Below are 15711 nucleotides of genomic sequence, written 5' to 3' on the forward strand. Positions count from 1 at the left end.
TATGTAGATTTTCTATTTGCCCTAGAAAATAGTAGATTTTTTATTTGAGAAGTTGAAGCACAGAGAAGAGGAATTAGTAGTTTGATTCTAACAGGGAGCATTGATACTCATTAAAGAAATTGTTCTCATTAGAGACTCACTCATTAAGCAGAAGAGAGGAAAGCTGTGTGTGTCATCTTTCCCATTCCCAGCTGTTGGTGGTAAAGAGACCCAGCCTTGGAAGAAGGGAGAACTGCAAATGTTAGCTGTTGCACTGACATTCATAGCCGTGTAATTTCTGCAGGATATAGGAAATCCTAATTTATTTTTATTCCAGGCTTATCACACAAAATTGATTCTTTCCTCAGTTTATCCAGAATGGGATGCGGACAAAGGCGCGCATTTGCTAGGAAAATAAAGAAATAATTTAACGTGCTTTTTGTTTCATTTTTGGAGGAACTGAAACAAGGATTTCCCTGTTGCAGGCAGCGGTGTCATGTGCAATAATCTGGCCATTGTAAACCCATATCTGCTCCTAATTCCCAGCCCAGCACCAGATGTTCCCAAGGCGTGTTCCCTCGCAAGGCTGGAGAACAACAATGCTGGCATTTCGGCTCCCGTGTTTCAGCACCTCATCACGGCTGTTAGGGGATGGGCAGAGGGATTTCAGGGCTGTCACCCTGCCAGGGAGGCTCTGCTGGCCAACAGAGGGGATTTGGTGGCTGCAAACCCAGCCTGACCCAGGGTCAGCATCCCAGGAAGGGCTGGCACCCCTCCAGCCAGCGGCCGGCCACTCTCACACGGATCAGGTTTTGGGACACTCGTGCCTGTGGCCAAGCCCCGCTAATTTGGAGGGGCTGGATGCTCAGTGGGGCCGAGGGTGTGAGGGTTACAAGGGATGCTCTGTGCTGGGGATCAGCCCCTGCCCCATGGGGCTCCTGGCAGTTGCCACCGTGGCTCCTTCTCCTGGCGTGTCCAACAGGTGCCCCCAGGCTGCCAGCAGGCGGTGGGACACAGCCCCTGTCATGCCTCAGGGTTCCAGTTTTTATATTTTTTAAATCCTGTATTACTATAGGGTATTGCTCTGACCTCCATATACAGTGTTAGATTTGGGTCAGACAACACAATCCCTCTGGGCCTGGTCCAAGGACACCCTACAGCCTCAGGCCCTGAAAGTGTAAACAAAAGTGAATTGGGGGGAGCAAACTGGAGGTAAATGACTTCATTACCTCAAGCTGGAATTGGAGGATTAACCCCTGAAATGCAAATGGACCAAACTTATAATCATCTGAAAAGCTCATGACCATAATCCATTTTTGAGTGTAACCCCTGAGGAGGCTTTGGCTGCCCTTAATGTACCTGAAGGCCTTCATCAAATATATCCATTTTTATTCTCTTAATTCTGTGTGGCCCCTGTTTTTAGGTAAACCCAAACAAAGGCCTCAACCAGGAGAATTTCCAAGCTGGCTGCAGGCCAGAGGGTCTCCAGACCTTGCCTCTGGCTGGGTCAGTGTGTCCTGTGTCACACACAACTCTTCTTTCTTTTATACCCAGCTTTGCTGATCACCCCATTTCCAGCACCCACTCTGCATTTGGGGCTGTACTGCCCCAAAATTTACCTCCCCCCAACACAGAAATGAGTGTGAGGGGATTTTTCCTGCCACAAACCCCTTGGGCATTGGGATGGTGATGTCAAGCCCCTGAAGAGGGTACAGATAAGATAACATTTTCTGTTGTCCACATTGTCCATACACCTATGGGGTGCACTGTGAATTAGGATGGATCCTCCTGAGCTTATTTTCCTCTATTAGTACAGTAAATCCCACCAAATAAGTTGTAGCTTTGTGACATCTCCCCCTTCAACTTCTGGAGTGTATGGTTTGGTTTGATGACCTCAAATGTCTTTTCCAACCTTAATTCTGTGAAGGTAGAATGCTGATCTTTAGTCTATATATCACATTTAAGTTTCTGTACTGCTTCAGGTAAACAAATTATTCCAAAACTTATGAAAAACTGTGAGTAAAGGAAGACTCTGGCATGAAAATTAATCGTTTCTTATAATATTTTATACAGGAAGAAAGCCAACTGTTGATGAGTTATTTGTTTTATGAAGTCTCCAGAATAAAAAGATAGCAATGCTGAAATGCATACTGGTTTTTTTAGAGATAGAAGCAACTTATACATATCCCTAGAGATATGAATTTCAGGGCTGTAAAGTACATGAAGAAAGTTGCAAAAATGGGCAGTTACATTTGGTGGTGGTACATGAGGATATGGATCCTGTGCACAAATACTTTTTATTTTGAAAGGTCTTGGTTGTGACATGAAGTCTCAGGCATGAAAAGCAGGGATCTCACCTGAGATTTAGCAGTTCTACAAGAAATAAGGTTTGCTCTGCCTTGTTTCCAGAATAAAATGAGCTGCTTTGCTCAGGAGGATTTCTGGGTGAAATAGAGGTATTGCCCCACTTGTAGTCACAAGGGTTTTTTATTGCAACAGGATGGATGCAGCCAATCCCTGCCTTGAGGCAGAGACATTTCTACACTGATGTTGCTGCTCAAAACCAAGAACACAGGGAAAGCATGGACAGTTTCCTTAAAATTTGTTACTCTCTGAACAAAGTTTTATATGTTCTAGAAAGACAGTAAGTGTATTAATTGTCTAATTGTCGTCTGTCATTAAAGCTAAATGCTAAAACTTGTCTCTCTTTGTTTTGGTTTTCATTGGGGATTTTTTTTGATGGATTTTTTGGTTGTTTTTTATTGTTTGGTTGTTTTTGGTTGTTTTTGTATTTGGTTGGTTGCTTAGGTTGTATTTGGGTTTTTTGGGATTTTTTACAGTTTCGTGGGGGCGTTTTGTTGTTTTTTGGGTTGTGTTTTGGGAGGTTTTTGGTTGGTTGGTGTATTTTTGTGTTGTTTTTTGGTTTTTGGGGTTTTTTGTTGTTGTTTAGGGTTTTTTGTTGTTTTGTTTTGGGTTTGTTGTTGTTGTTTGTTGTTGTTGTTTGTTTGTGGGGGGTTTTTTTGTTTTTTGGTTTTTAGTTTTTGTTTTTTGGATTGTGGTTGGTTTGGTTTGGTAAAAAAATTTGTTTTGGCAAAAAAATTTTGAGTCCCACCTGGGTCAGGCTGGATTTTACAAAGTATAGTAAAAGCAGTAGGACACCATCCTACTGAGCACTTGCAGAAAACATCGTCAAGGAGCAGGAAAATAAGACCTGGAGAAGCTAATAATGACAATCTAATTGAATTGAAGAATCATGGAACGGGTTGGGCTGGAAGGGACCTTAAAGCTCAGCTCTGTCAAACCCCCCAGCCATGGCAGGGACACCTTCCCCTGTGCCAGGCTGCTCCAGCCCCAGTGTCCAGCCTGGCCTTGGGCACTGCCAGGGATCCAGGGGCAGCCCCAGCTGCTCTGGGCACCCTGTGCCAGCCCTGCCCACCCTGCCAGGGAACAATTCCCATTGCCAAGATGCCAGCCAGCCCTGCCCTCTGGCCCTGGCAGCCATTCCCTGGGTGCTGTCCCTGCAGCCCTTGGCAATTGTCTGTGTCCATCTTCCCTGCAGCCCCTGCAGGCCCTGCAAGGCCGCCCTGAGCTCAGCCCAAAGCTTCTCCTGCCCGGCTGAGCAATGGCAGCTGTGCCAGCCTTTGCTGCCAGCAGAGCTGCTCCGTGCTCTGCCCAGCCTGGAGCCTCCTCCGGCCTGGCTGCAGCAGCTCCAGCTCCTTGCTGGGCTGGCCCAGGGCTGGGGCAGCTCTGCAGGTGGGCTCTGGCTGAGGGGAGAGGGGCAGAATCCCCCCTGCCCTGCTGCCCCCGCGGGGCTGGGCCCAGCACAGGCCTCTGGGCTCTGGGCTCGGCCAGCACAGCTTTGGGCCCCAGCACACACTGCCAGCTTAATCTGAGGGTTTTTTTCCCCAGCATAAAGATTTACAAACCCTCCTATCTATCTCTAAGTCCGTCCCCTCATTAGTTTGACATTTGTGAGGTTCCCCTTTGGATCACTCAGAGCTTCAAGTCCTGACCATGCTCGCACAGATACAATAATGTGTCAGCAACTGCGAGAATCGAGCAACAGAAACCTTCTGCAAAGGGTGAAATTCACACCAAATGCTCTGGCAGGTGAGATTTTTCATATAAATAATTTATCGTAAAGTTTAACTCTTATTCCATGCCACTGATCGCTAATGGATTCAGTTCTTGTTTTCCCTTTAGGATCAGTTACTGTGAGGGAGTAAAAAGGAAAAAAACCTCAAGCGAAAAAAAGCAGGTTAATGGAAAAAAAAAAATAAAAGGAAGCACAGTGGGCCTATGAAAGATACCTGGTTGTGCCTGTAGGAATCACAGCCTGTAATCCAGAATCTAAACTGACCCTGGTACCTTCTCAGCATCCAAAATCCCTTATGAAGGGCTGGGCACACACAGGCACAAGCCTTGAGGGAGTTGTGTTGCTACAGACTGCTTTGAGAATGTGGCTCTGGTTTCCTTGTCTTCTGCTACTCCACTTCCCTTCCTCCCACCCTTTTGCCCCTTTTTCCATGGATGATTCCTTGAGTTGTGCCCATCCCATGCAGGATGCCACATGGGTGTGCCAAAGGCCTCCCCCTCGGGTGTGGGATGAAATTTTTCACACAAACCTCTTCATCTATTGGGCCAGAAAATCCAACAAACTGTTTCCTGGCCTTGCTGGGCCCTGCAGCCCAGCCTCTGCAGCTCCTTCAGCTTTTATGGCTGTTGTCTGCTCTGCCCTGGTTGTTTTTTCCCCCCTAATCAACACTGTGGAGTGAACAACTCCTGCCCTGCGAGCTCCTGTGCTCTGTCACGTCACTCAGGCAGCTCCTTGTCAGCAGAGAGCCCTAAAGGCATTAACTCATTAATCCTCACACCCCCCTGATGATATGGGCAGCTATTATTATCCCCCTTTTTTGGGGACGTGGGGGAGAGAGGAAACTCTCTAAGATTAAACATCTCAACCCAAGGTCACACGGGAAGCACAGCCAGGCTGGTCTCTTCCTCTCCTGTGCCCAGGTCCTCCTGGAGGAGCTGCAAAGCCTCCTCACAGCTGGGAAAAGCTTTGATTGTCAGGGTTTACACCCACACAGCAGGAAGCAGGAGCACTGAAATTATTTCAGGAAAATTGGGGCACTGGTGGAGGGCACCCTACAGAAACACCTTTGGGTCAAAAGCCAAAATCACGAGGTCTCAGCACACTAAAGCTGGGCAGATGTTTTATTTTGCCTCGTTGCTCACATTGCCACTGGTGTTCGCCATCAGTGGAAAGCCAGACTGTGTTAGGGTGGCTGGGACGAGTCCTTGGAATGTCCTTGGAAGGGAAGGGAGCAGCCCAGGTTGTGCCTGGGGTGTCACCCCCACCCACAGCCTTCCCCTTCTCCTGCACAACCACTTGCTACCCCAAATCACTCCAAATAAAACCACCCCAGGAGAATCCACACCTGTAACATCACAGAACAGACCATCACGGAGCAGAAATGTGGGAAAGTATAATTCTGAGGATAATGCTCAAACCCTCTTCATTCACAGAAATCAAATTGCTCAATTTCCTTCTACCTCTGTTTTTGCCATCTGTGAAGCCATCACAGTGGTGGCATGAGTTTTTTGCAGACCTGCTTTCCTACAACATGCTATTCAAGATTAGAATTCATTCCTCCTCAAAGTGAAAATGAAATATTGAAACCTCTTCTTTATGTTGCTGCCAAAAGAAATCTGTGTTTTATGGCCATGTCTAAAAATGGGTAACTTAAGTTTTCAGACTAATTGGAAACATGAAATTAAGGCACCTTTGAACAACTGTATTTGAAAAAAGCAGGCAGAGATTTAATCTTTCATGAAAGACTTCAGCAGAGACGTTTGCCCCCTCCACCCAGATAGTTTGATGCTGTCCAGATGTTTTGCTGTGTGATGGGTGTGTACCTTCTGTCTGTGATGAAGAAACCAGCCCAGACATCCCTGGGCTCCTTTCTTTGTACAGCTTAAGAGGATTTAAACCTGTTTTGTCCTAGATTGTCTACTCACATTATCATTAGGGATGGCAAATCACAATGGGAGGGAAATGCTGGCTTAGGTCAGGACTGAAAGTTTTGTTGCTTAGGCAAACTCAGCCAAAATACTAATGAATTCAAAGCGTTTTAGCCTGTGAGGATATAGTAAATCCATAGCTGTTAATTTCTGGGTTTGCAAAAAAAAAAAAAAAAAAAATCAGAGTTCAACTTTTCTTGCATGATTAGTCTATTTTTATTCTGGATAAGATGGCTAGAGGTAATGCGACAGCAATGACAAAGAAATTATTCTGTGGATTTATTACAATTCCATCATTATGTTAAATCCACTGCATGGCTGCATAAATCAGGAATTTGTATTTGACTGAAGAGAAACAATACTTATGTCACCAAACCCACCCTGCATATTGAAAATAGAGGAATGATAAGAAAAAACCCCAAAACTTTCCAATTCAGTTTCCCTTTCAGACCAATGGTGGCTTCTGGTTTTGATCAAAACAGAGGAAATAACACAAATAAAGAAGAGTTCAAAATAGATTTTTTTTCCTATCTTGTAGGTTAGTTATGCTGGTGTGCATTGGCAAATCCAGAAGGATGCATAATGTTAAAGCTACCAAAATAATTAGCAATAATCTTACTGTCACTGCTAATACCATCAGCTGTGGGGGTAAGAACCTGCAGAAATTAGTGCAAAACCAGACAAGCCTTTAAGTCTCATTTTCATAGCTAAGAAACCATTCACATGGGAAAGGAGGAAGAGCAAAACAATGAATAAATTACTTGCTTGAGCCTGTAGAATTCCAGACTGACTGGATTATCACACATATAGGCAAGATAAGGAAATAAACCAGAGCGGGGTGGGCAAATTTATTCCTGGTGCCACTCAATGCTCCTGAAATACAGAGTTTTATGATGGATAAGTGCAGGCTCTTTGGCTGTATTGTGGAACATAAAGACCAACCCCTCCCTGTATTAATTCCTGTGTTATCCCTTCACTGGTGAGGGGGGGAGCTGGAGAAGGGATGGGTTCACCCAAGTCAGTGCCCTCCTAAGGCTGCCCTCTGTCATGTTTGAGAGCTCTTGGAAACTGAGACAGGCCCCTCATTGTGTAGAAATATTCTCCACTCCAGAAGAGATCAGAAGGACTTGCTGGGAAGCTACACGATCAGAATTATTGAGGATGGAAAAGACTTCCAAACCATGGAGTCCCAGCTGGGCCCCATCCCCACCTTGTCCCCAGCCCAGGGCTCTGAGTGCCACCTCCAGGGGACACCTCCAGGGATGGGCACTCCAGAACCCCCTGGGCAGTGCCAGGGCAGTTCCTGAGCCCCCTTTCCATGGGGAAATTCCTGCTGTGCCCACCCTGAGCCTGCCCTGGCCCAGCCTGAGGCCGTTCCCTCTGCTCCTGTCCCTGTTCCTGGGAGCACAGCCCGACCCCCCGGCTGTCCCCTCCTGGCAGGAGCTGTGCAGAGCCACAAGGGCCCCCTGAGCCTCCTTTGCTCCAGGCTCAGCCCCTTCCCAGCTCCCTCAGCCTCTCCTGGGGCTCCAGCCCCTTCCCCAGGGGCTGAGAGAAGGAGCAGTCCCTTCCCTGTGGATGCAGCCCCACACTGGAATGGGCTCTCTGGAGCATCCACGTTATCTCCAGCCTTGGAACCTGCCTGCCAAAATCCTGAGGAAATCTCAGGGCTGGCCCAGAGATCCCTTTCTACCTGAAAATTATGATTTTCTGAGTTTTCCAGCTCTTTCCAGAGGATTAGCTTCCCCACAGAGCCACAGGTCCTGCAGCAGCCAGGATTCCTGTGGAGAAGCAGGTGTGGCAGAATCTCTCCTCAAGTATATTTCAAGACCATAGTCAGTAAGGAACAGCTCAGAAGAGATCACTGAGAGGATCCCAGTTCAACTTTTTAAAAATTAACAGCCATTGCACAAAAGAAATGGAACAGCTGCACCACTCTTCCATCCTTAATTTCTGTCTGAAAAGTTTTGAACACAGGTGAAGTATGGGTTGACCTGGCTGAACTGTATTACAAATAAATAACTTGAAATAGGAAGATTATCCCCTTATATCTATCACCATAATAATATTGGCCATTGAAGAGAACATGGAAAATTAATAAAAAAAGGAAAAATGCTCAATTCCACTGTGCAAGTGGAAGAGGTAATAGAAAAGAATGATAGAATTATTGAGACCTCCAAGACCATCAGGTCCAAATTTCTACCAAAAATGAAGGGGGCAAATTTAGAGTCATATCCTCTGCTGGGCCCAGATATTGGCTAAAATGTGGAAGGCATGGAGCTTCATCCCAAGCTCCCTGTTTCTGGGGGCTCTGTGGACACTGAAAGGTTCATATCCAGAGTGTCCTGGCCAAATTCCTGCTGAAATCCCCTGCTGGTGGCTCCATCCTGACCATCCCCACGGCTCTGGGCAGGTGTTTGGGGTCTGTGTGTGTGAGAAGGGGGGACACAAAAACCCCCTGAGCAGCAGCTGGGCTCTGCCTCACTGCAGGGGAATCCCCAGCCAGCTGCTTCCATCCCCTTCCCATTGGCAATGGCCAGAAAAAACAGAGCAGGGGCCAGGATCTATTAAAGTGTTAAGTGCAGGCTGTTATCTGTGCTCTGTAATTATGAGTGTGATAGAAACTTGGTGCTTTTCCCCCTGTTGCACTGCTGCTCTCCCATGCCAACATGTACACAGCAGATTTCTGTGTTTTAATCTTCAGCATGCCATTGCTTACTTGCTGCCTTGAAAGTCAGCTGCCAGGGTGGGAAACTAAGACAACCAGATGTTTTGCTTTTCATGCTGAGGAAGTGAAATTAGAGATCATCTTCCTCAAGATTTTTATGCAAGAGAGTTCAGAAATATAAGGGAAGCTATACTTTTAACCCTGTGCAGTTTAAGCATCAAATCCTGTTGATGTAATCACTGATTTTATAAAAGTAATTTTAAAAAAAATGACAGTAACATGGATGGAGGGGCAGAAAACAAGAGTAAGAAAATGGAGTAAATGTCACCCTTTGTTCTTAGTTTTGGCTTGAAAGGTAATTACTTCTTTAATGAGGGGCAGCTAAATCTCTACCACTTAAAAATCACCCATTTAGAAGTCCAAAAATGTTTATATTTACAACAAATATTTTTGCTTCTGCCCTTCATAATCTGATGCTTCAAGGCACCCACTGCTAAAAGAAATGCAGAACTCTTACTGCAAATTGCCCACATGTTGTGGCTGGCATCCTAAATACACGGAAATGCAAAAATCCCAGTGTTTTCTCTTTTTTTCAAGGCGTATCTGACAGTTTTCAAGAGGGCTGTTGCAATGTCAAGGCAGAGGGATAGGAGGTTTTAGGGAAGCAGCCTGCAGTGGGAAGGTTCATGCACTGCCAGCTCTTGGCAATCAGGGCTGTGTGAAGGAACATTCATGGCACAGCCCTGTTCAGCTCCTCGGTGTTATCACAAATGGGAAATTAAACATTCTGTCTCACAACAAGAATACACTGGCTGGCTTGCACCCACATCCCTTTAATTTCATTTGTGCTAGCTGCAAATCTGTTTCTCATTTAGCTGCAGCTTCTTTCTCAGCTGTGTCTCACTTTTTTGTGTGTGTTGTACTGCAAGTGAATTTGTATTTAGAGGTGAACGCTGCCTCCAAGCACAAATCCTAATTCCAGCCCCATTCAGCTCTGTGACTGTTTAGATTTAAACTTTAGCCCAGATCTAACTTTTTTTTTTTTTTTCAGTTGACTTCTGCCTTTGATACAGCACAAATGGAATCCCTGGAGCTGAAGACCTTTGGACTGTTGCAGGGCTGAAATATGAACCCATATCAAATCCACAGCTTGAGCTCATTTCTTGGGGGTACTGATGAGGTCCACACATGAAACCTTGCTCATGTTTCCTGTCACTCTTTGCTTATGTCCTTGGCATTCATTCACCCATCACCTTTCCAGGTGGGATTTTGCATATTCAGGCCTCCCAGTACAAATCCTGCCCTGAGATGCTCCAGAAGGAAAATCCAAATGTGACCCTGCATTAAAAAAGAAAAAAAAAAAAAAAAAAAAAAAAAATCAGTGTCATTTGAACCTCCCATTGAAATGCAAGGTTCAGATATTGAACATTGCAGCCACTCTGGGCCTGCTCTTAAATCTTCACAGGAGAGGTCCTGAGCTCTTGGAGGGGAACATTTTTATGCACAGCAGGAATGGGAGCATCTTTAACCAAACTGGAACCAAAATCAGGGCAAGCAGAGGGCAGATGTCCCCAGCTCCCAATTCACTGTTCATGGCAGAAAACTTAAATTTTTGTTCTCCAAAACAGCACAACAATAAGTGTTAAAAAACCCATGCATCTGGAACATAATAATATATGGATTATCCCATATGTTTTACGTTTTAAACACTTCCTACCTCTTTTTCTAAAAAAGAGAGTGTATTTTCAACCCTAAAGTATGTTACTGATATTAAAAAAAACACAAAAAACCCCCAACAAAGACATACAAACAAACAAATTTTAGAAAGCTTGTGAGGCTGTTTTTCCCTCCAGTAATGCAGTTATGCAACATCAACCCGAGGAAAAGTTGTCAAAGGGAATGACAGAAAACAAATAATCTCTGGACCCCAGGGAAATGCAAGAAATTTTAACACCAAATGACAGGATTTCTTATTTTCTTCATTAAAGAAAACTTCCCCTTATAATACTACAAAAACCAACCTTTACCTAGAAATATCTATTCACTGAGTATCACTCAAAACTCAAAAATGGTTTTATCTCAGCACTTTTTAAAAGACAAGCAAGCATGGGTTTCTGGAGGTTTGCATGCAAATTTATTTCTTTGGTTTTAGGATCACAGGAAAAACACTGGAATATTTTAATTTTTTTCCTAGTATGTGGGGAAAAAAGGGAGTCTCTCCTCCTGTAGTGGGTAGATAGCAAGCAAAGAACTGGAATATTTCCAGGTACCATCTCTTGCGAAATATGAATTGCAGTTGTTTTTCAGGCAGCTCTCCTGTGGCAAAAGTGCCTATAAGTTTGAACATAAGAAGTCATTACAGGAAATTCCCATTTTCTCTGCCCAAATATTTGATTTGCTTTACCTAAGCACAGGCTGCTGTACAAGAAGGGGTTTGTGGAGCTAAAACCCATCACAGACAGGAAAACTGGCTGGAACTTTGAGGTTTCTTTGCATCTCCTCATGGCTGAATTCTTTTTTGTCAATAAATGCAGTCTCAGTTATAGTCATCAGCCCAGTTTCATTTCTTTTTAGAAAAGCAGCGTCTCCAAAGTATTGCAAAATGAAATTCACCAAAAAAAAAGTGCTTTCCTTTCCCATTTTATGGAATTATTTGAGAGTGACAACGATGGACATACAACATTTTATTACTGACTTTGGAATGGGAGAGCTTGGCACGTCTCATTGTTTTTAATAAAATCCCAATAGAAGGAAAAGCTGGAAAGCAAGATTACATGTTTATAAACTACAGAATGAATTCTGGGACAGTTCAAAACTGATTCTTTCAGAGTGTGTTCTTAAGTCCTCAAAATGTTACTTAAACTGGCAACTACATGGATGGCTACTTGCAGAAAAAATTATCATGTAAAAAGCTTTATTAAAACCTAGACATATGAGCTGCTAATCTAGCAATTAATACTAATTTCATAATATTGTGTTTTATATATATAAAAATATATTTTAGTTTATTATAATATTAGTATTAATATTAATATATTAAATATATGAAAATAATATCAATATATTAAATAATATTAATTATATTTTAATATATCATTTAATAATGTAACTGGTAAGATGAGAAAATACCTCTAAGATCTTTGAGTCCACCACTGTGAACCCAGAACTGCTGTATTCACCAGAAAACTGTGACATTTAAGGATCAGCATCAAATGATTTGCTGTAAATTTTTAGCTTTAAAATCCCTGGGAAAGAAGTGTTTGCTGAGGGACATGTCACAAATGTAAGAGAGGTCACCTAGGGAATTTATCAGGGAAAAAAAATGTTAAACTTCTCAGAAGAGCTAAAAAAAATCCCAAAAAAAATACAAACACAAGATTTTTGTCTGTTCTGGTTTTGTCACATGGTGTTGTATTTGTGGTACTGACTGCCACAGGATGTCACAGAGACCAAGAGCAGGAGCAGTTTTAGGAGGGATTAGAGGGATTGGTGGGGCTAAGCCCATCAGTGGTAATTAGGGGATCTGCTCCAAATAACATTTACACTGCAAACCCGTGCCTTGTCTGCAGCAGCCTTTCCACAGAGATATTCCCTGATGTGGGAATGGGAATGGAGTGATCTCCAGGCAGCTCCAGCAAAGCAGGGATCCAGGCTGGACCCTCTCAGCTGAGCAGGGTGGAAAAGCCAGGTATCTGCTGAGGAAGGCAGGAGCCTCCCCTGAAATGGAAAATGCAAACCCCCTCCCTCTGAATTATTGTAATTTTGGAATGTAGGGGCTCTCAGGCAAAGATGTGGGAATAGGAATAACAGTGCTTTATTAGGAAAATTAAAAATACAAATGCAATAGTACAAAAAACCCAACCCACTGTCAGAGTGAGAGCAGGAGCTGAGCCCTGCTCAGGGGGTGGCACAGTCCCATCCCAGGGTGGCTCAGCCCTCCTGCAGTGCCAGCTGTGCTTCTGCTGGAGCAGGGATCCTGCACCAGGGGGGAGTTTTCCTCTGCAGCTCCAGGGCTGCTGCAGATGGGCCTGGTGCTCCTGTGGGAATGCAGGGCAGGAGAAAGCTGCTCCTGTGGGAATGCAGGGCAGGAGAAAGCTGCTCCTGTGGGAATGCAGGGCAGGGGAAAGCTGCTCCTCTGGGAGTGCAGGGGGCAGAGGCTGCTGTGCAGTTCCAGGCTCAGATTGTATCCAGGTAGGAATGCTTGGCTCCTGCCCTGGGCAGAGCATCTCCCCATGGGATGATGGAATTTGATCAGCCATGCAGGGACACTCAGTGGCCATGAACAGCAGATAATTAATAATTAATGGCCCATGAACAGCAGAGATCTCCTGGAGGGAGGATTGGCTGTGGGAGAGATAAAGAAAACTGCCCCATGAACAGAGAGAACTGCCCCAGCTCTGACAGAGGGAAATGGAATTCACACCCCAGCTAAATATTTCAGTCTAACACAGCAGGTTCCCAAATATTTGTCTGTGAGGTGCCACCAGCCTGTTCCTATCCTAAAGCTTAGTAAAGTGCTTTTTTTCTTGTTATTTTTGACAGAGATTAGACCCTGTCTCTGGTGTCCCACACGCAGCAAAGGCAGCACGTGGAGCTCCAACCCAGCCTTTCCAGCATCAGTGTCCAGGTGAGAATTGGGAAAAGATCCTGCCCTGCTGCTCTGAGAGGTGGCTCCAGGTGAACCAGTTTGCTCTGCCTGCACCAAACCCCTCCAGAATGATTTTGGATGAGTTTTAGTATAATTTCCTACAATAATTGCACTCTAGGGTACAGTTTGGGGGAAAAAAAACCCCCAAAACAACCAAACAACAATAAAACAACAACAACAACAACAACAACAACAAACCACAAACAAAAAACAGCCCAAAAAAACCCCATAAAACAAGCCAAACTAAAAAACTAAAACAAACCAAGAAAACCCCCACCATTTTCCTTATAGTTTTTTGAAATATGTGAGTACACATTCTGTCCTTTTCACAGATTTTAAAATGAAAATGTTTTGCAGGAGGGAGACTGCTGCAACACCCCAGCCTGATCTGTGATGTTTTCCCCTTGGCAAACCTAAAATAATTTTAAACCCATAGGACAGGAATCCTGCACGTCAGAATGTCCAAAATGCTGCAGCCCACGAGACATGGGGTAATTTTACTGATATTTGTGGAATGGGAGGTCCCTTCACCCATCACTGGCTTTTGTCCCTCTGCAAATAAATATCCTGAAGCTCTTCATGCAAAGGAAACAGTTTGGCACTAAGAATTTTGATGATTGTGCTACCTTTAGGACAAAAAAAAAAAAAAATCAATTTTACTGTGAAATTTATCCCTTATGTCATCCACCACAAGCATAACCCTTACTTGCAAGGCTGTGCTGAGCTAATCAAAGGGTTCATAAAACCATTAAATAAACTACTGATTTACCATGTACATTCATTATTGATTGAGGCAGGGAATAATTATGAGTGTATCAAGAACCAAAGTACGCATATTAAAAATATATAAATGTATAAAAAATAAGTTCTTCCTCTTAAATGTGTGTCTCTAAAATCACAAATGCAAATTCCTCTTGCAAAATTGGTGTCATGAGAGGCACCAGGTTCAGTCCTAATGACTGAAGGAAGATATTCCCACACAGATCAAGGGGAAGAACTGGATGTGGATTTGGGAGTGTTTTCCCTCTCCCTGCACACTGGATATAACAATAACCACAGAACAATTAGGTGTAAAAATTACTGTCAGAGGCTATGAAACACTGAAGATTAAACCCCACAAACAGCTGTGAGATCTCCAGAAGAACCAGTTAGAGTGAATTTATAATAAGCACCTACAACCCTGTGAAAATATTTATGGCTGGACCTACAGAATGGTTTTTTTAGGAGAAATTTTGGATCCAAACTGGATCCTCAGATTCCATGACAATCCCATGGGTCCTCCAGCCCCACAGATAATAATTCCTTTTTTTTACTTCCTTTTATTACTTTACTTATTTTACTCACTTTATTTACTTCCTTTTATTACTTTACTTACTTTATCACTTTCTTTTATTACTCCCAACCATCCAAAGTTCTGATATGCAGCTGAGCACCTCAAGCCTTTCAGGGCTCAGAAATTCTCCTCTGTCCACCCCCAGTGAGCCCCCTCAGGCTGGGAGTTCCCTGAGCTCACCTACCTCCACAATAAATTAGATTTTCCCAAATGCCAGGCTGCTTCCAGCTGAGTATTTTCCCAAAATTTTCAGTGATCTGGGATTAAATTCCTGCTTTTGAGGAGGGCTGTGCCAGCTGAGGGTGAAAGCAGAAATATTGCACGCTGCCTCTCCATCAGCCTTTATAACCAGATGGAAAACACCTTAAACATAAACTCAGAATTATACAAACAGTGTGGATGTCACAGAACTTTGCCTTTTTAACCCAAATACAGCAGAGCAGAGGGTATAATTCCTTACAGGAGGGTCAGGATACAGGTTATATATTTTAACCCTTTCCAGGTTAAAATATAAATATATTTTGGATATAAAATGCTTGGAAACCTTCTCAGGATCTTTTCACTTCCAGCACAACTTGTGCCAAGCTACCAAATTAAACAAATTTAAGCTGGGGAGCTTAAATTTGCTGAGTTGGGTGCCACTCAGCTGAGACAAAAGAGGCATGGACAAATAGGGACCACAAACATTAACAACATAAAAAATGATTATACAATTCCTCTTTACTCTCAGAGTGACTAAAAATTTCACTATCAGGCTCCTGAATACCTTAAAATTAAATATATACTATAAGACCTCAGACAAAGCTCTAAACCAGATAAACATTACCCAGGACTAAACCAAATCACTTCACAGTACCAGAACAGGAAGCTCTTAAAGTTTATTTGGACTGAAAGGAGGGAGTGAAAGTAGCTCCTCTCTGCATGTGATTCAAGGGAAAATAAAACAAAATATTTCCAGGGTTGCAGTTATACCAGTAGGCTCTGTCACTCATTTCACCACAGCCCAGAGGAGCTTAAAACATATAAAATTCATTGTTAGCACTAAACTTTGAGTGCTGTGCT

General features: G+C 43.7%; 2 long non-coding RNA genes across 3 annotated transcripts; one reads left to right on the forward strand and one right to left on the reverse strand.

Annotated features, from left to right (window-relative positions):
* The first annotated feature begins 3624 nt into the window (after positions 1–3624).
* LOC135290569 (uncharacterized) lies at positions 3625–11213 on the forward strand. 2 transcript variants are annotated; one of them, XR_010353335.1, is made up of 3 exons: positions 3625–4089; positions 7724–7977; positions 9720–11213. It is a non-coding gene; the product is annotated as an uncharacterized LOC135290569 (long non-coding RNA). The 2 variants fall into 2 exon arrangements; XR_010353334.1 differs by having other exon boundaries at positions 7734–7977.
* On the reverse strand, positions 9828–14890 carry LOC135290570 (uncharacterized). The gene is made up of 2 exons (XR_010353336.1): positions 14834–14890; positions 9828–10006 (listed from the first exon to the last, which is right to left on the reverse strand). It is a non-coding gene; the product is annotated as an uncharacterized LOC135290570 (long non-coding RNA).
* Positions 14891–15711: the final 821 nt, after the last annotated feature.

Source organism: Passer domesticus, chromosome Z (genome assembly GCF_036417665.1).
Source record: "Passer domesticus isolate bPasDom1 chromosome Z, bPasDom1.hap1, whole genome shotgun sequence".
NCBI classification, from domain to species: Eukaryota; Metazoa; Chordata; class Aves; order Passeriformes; family Passeridae; genus Passer; species Passer domesticus.